Source organism: Penaeus vannamei, chromosome 5 (assembly GCF_042767895.1).
Source record: "Penaeus vannamei isolate JL-2024 chromosome 5, ASM4276789v1, whole genome shotgun sequence".
Taxonomy (NCBI): domain Eukaryota; kingdom Metazoa; phylum Arthropoda; class Malacostraca; order Decapoda; family Penaeidae; genus Penaeus; species Penaeus vannamei.
Window position 1 is genome coordinate 27,614,960 of NC_091553.1, and position 4,270 is coordinate 27,619,229.

The window sequence follows — 4,270 nt, forward strand, 5'->3', positions numbered from 1 at the left end:
ACGGCACTAAAACGAAAAGAAAAACAAAAAATATATATATGAATTCCAAAGGGCTTACCTCCGTAGGGCTCTCAGGTGTAGACATCGTGGGAGGTGCCTATGCAGTGAGAGTATACATGCTCGGATGAAGAACCATGACGTCACCCTGGCATCTGCAACATCTACGCGCGCGTAAAGAGAACAATTTCACAACAGCAAGAACTAGTATTTTCCAGACGGCATTGATGTTATCCTTCTTCTGCTGTTGTTGTTTTTATTTTGTTGATCCTGAATTGCAATAAGCTATCGATTATCAAACCGCGGTCACATTGACACCTAATAGCTCTTCTTTTACTGTTTATTATTTTTTTTCATTGACCCTGAATTGCAACAGACTAGCGATCATAAAGCCGAGGTTGAATTAGCACCTAATAATTCAGGCGATAAGAGAAGCAACATCAGCGCAGCCACGCGATCCGGGCACACGCGCCGCACTCCGAGCGACGAGGGTTCCCTGGAGGACCAAGAGGCCAGAACAAGACCGCCGTAAGATACAGTAAAATAAACATTACTAGGATTCGAAATTACTTCGTGTATGTGAAATATACTGGTACAATCATATTTTTTAAAGAAGGAAATAATATGAACGATTAAAAAAACCCACACCACCGTCTCCTTAATAAACAGAAGTAGGAAATCTCAACTTCGCAGGTCAGAAATTGCGCCCAGGTGAAATCCCGCCAGAAACTCAATTTCTATGTTTGTCTCTCTCTCCTCCAGTCTCTCGGCTCTCTCTCTCTTTCTCAATATCTATGTTTTTTCTCTCTCTCTCCTCCAGCCCCTCGGCTTTCTCTCTCGGTCTCTCGCTCTCCCTCTCTCTCAATCTATCTATCTATCTTTCTCTTCTTTTTAATTTTTTTACTCCGGATCAAAGACTATCACCCGAACTTAGGGCAAAAATCGTGCTGTGACCATCCTAAAAGGTGATGCCAGAAGGGCAATGACAGAAGTCGAACATGGAGACGATCCCCGGAAGACGTCCGTTGTTCCTTGTTACGAAATGGTGGTAACAAGAGAGACATTTTACAAAATATTTTTCTTTTTCCCACCCGTGATATGAAGAATCCTCAACTTTTCGACTATCCTACACATTTGTTTTAATTATGTATTGACTTACCTAACGAGAGATCCTTGTTGGGGCACTGAGGGCGTGATCAGGGCGATTAGGAGCCGCCCTGGCCCTAAGAATTTCCGAGTTCATCTGGGCTTTTATATCACAGACCCGAAAGCTTCCAGAACTAGATGTATGAGTGTGTGTGTGTGTGTGTTTTACGTGTGTTAAGTTGGAAATAATGTTCAAATGAGTATAATCTCAATTAGGTCTTTCAGAAATAACTGAGCTTCACCCTGTGTATGTGTTGATACTCTGCATGCACACTAATGTTGGACGGACGCTCCCTCCCCTCAATAAAATGTATTTTCCAATTTACATATTTATCGATTAATTCATCATATCTGATTCACCTAATGCGCCTGAATAGTTCTTCGGGGAAAAAATGAAAAGCTTGTTTGCTATTATAAATTTTCATTTGCTAAATTTAATAAACATAAAAACACGCCCCGTGAAAAAAATATTTCTCATTGTATTAACCAAAAACCAATCATGAACTACATTAAAATAAGACAATCTGAGTTTATTCTAATGACTAATAAGGTTGTTATTGAAGAGAGTATAGTGCTGAAAATAGCATCGAAGTCTCAATATTTTAAATCTTACTTTTACGAAACGTTTTATTAGATTACGACTGTGATCATAATGGTGATTATAGATAGACAGACCGATAGATATGCAAATCAAATGCGCAGATAAACGTATGTATGTGCGGGATATGTGCCTAAACCGCACATACATATGTAGATAGATGGATTGATGGAACATATATGTATGTATAAGTATATAAATATATAGACATGGATATATACATACATATATACATACATACATATATATATATATATATATATATATATATATATATATATATATATATAAATTCAAACATACATACATATATAGATATACACACATATACATATGTATATATATATATATATATATATATATATATATATATATATATATATATATATACATATATATATATATATATATATATATATATGAATATATATATATATATATATATATAGATAGATATATATATATGTGTGTGTGTGTGTGTGTGTGTGTGTGTGTGTGTGTGTGTGTGTGTGTGTGTGTATTCATATATGCTTGCATATATATATACATTTAAATATATAGATATAGATAGATAGATATAGATATAATATACATATACATGTATATATATATATATATATATATATATATATATATATATATATATATATATATATATGCGTGTGTGTGTGTGTGTCTGTCTGTGTGTGTGCATATATATATATATATATATATATATATATATATATATATATATATATATATATATATACATATATATGTATATTATATCTATATATCTATATATCATATATATATATATATATATATATATATATATACATACATATACATATACATACACACACACACACACACACACACACACACACACACACACACACATATATATATATATATATATATATATATATATATATATATATATGTATATATATATATATATATATATATATATATATATATATATATATATATATATATATGTGTGTGTGTGTGTGTGTGTGTGTGTGTGTGTGTGTAAATCGCCCATCATTGCAACTGTCGATCCCTGTAGAAATGAATGCACAAGGATAAATTGATCAGTGGAATGCGGTTGATGTTCTAATTCATTATTTTTTGTCATCCTATTTTGCTTGCTTATGTAAGTGTACATGGTAGAATGCATAATAAAATTGCATTGTTATACCACATACAAACAAAGCTAGAGGTTCTTTACAATCTGGAGGCCATGGCTTCTAGGGGGGCTGCGGGGTACTGTCTGGGAGGCCATGGAGCGATGTGAAAATTATGACGACGAATTAAAATGAATTTTATCTCACCTACAGTGCCAACATACAGTCATCCCTCACATACAGTATCAATAACTGGAATCTTCCCATGTTCTTACACCATTCATAACAAGTAATAACTGAATCTGAAAAAATCCCATTACAGAGCCATGGTGATTATTATTCTGTATAATGGCCGGGCGCCACAGAATGAAAAAGGTTAGGAACCACTGGTCTAAGGAAATGTTTATCTTTATTATCATCAAATATATAGGGAAAAGTTACACATGTGCATGATATTCCAATGTGTCAGATTTGCCATTCAATTTTTGTAAAGATGTGTAAATAAGCCTTGATATCATTTCAACATAACAAAATACACCAGTGGAGCCCCCTTGAGCGATGCCTCCCTTTCGAAGGCAACGTCTACACTGACGGCGAGCAAGTGCGGGCACACGAAAGCGGGTGAGAATTGATTCGTTCGTGCCCCCGCTGAACGAAATTTTCACGAGTGAATTGAGTAAGCTTTCCTTCATTAATCTCACATCTGACTTCCCGTTTGAGCGACGAGGATCAAGCGAGAAAAGCTAACTGAATTATCGCTCACTCGCTGCCGCAGTGAGAGTCGGCTTATGTAGTACTAGAGGGAGCATGATGATAAAAAGAGCCCTTTGGTGCATCATGGCTCGGAGGCCAAATATTCTGAGCGCCTGCGAAATCTAGAGACAGCAGCTTACACATTCGTGAAAATATTCTTTATCGGAATAGATATCGATTATCTCTAGAAATTATTAGCTCGAATTTTCTTTACTATAATGCGACATTATGTTTAGGTGCTTTAGGAAAGGCGGAGTTCGTTAGATCATCATTTAGAAAAAAATATAAACTAACAAAAGTGAAGTAAGTCACGGATTAAATAGCTGGAAGATCATTACAAGAATCGCTTGAATAAGTTTTTGACTTGTCCTTTTGTATCCGACATTTTGTAATGTTTTTGCTCTTTCCGAACCCTGAGGTTCATATATACATATAATGAACCAAGATACAGCTATTATAAGACCAATCGTAAATTAATCCGTAAATAATTATCAATGAACACACCAAAGTAAACTCATTTTTTCGTGTGACTGACAAAGAGAACAATTTTCGAACAAATAAGAACAGAAGTCAAAGCGCGTATTCAAAATAAAAATAAAAATAAAATGTTATCCATCGGTATATCTGGTAAAGTCACCCCCTCAAAACGGTTAAAGTAATA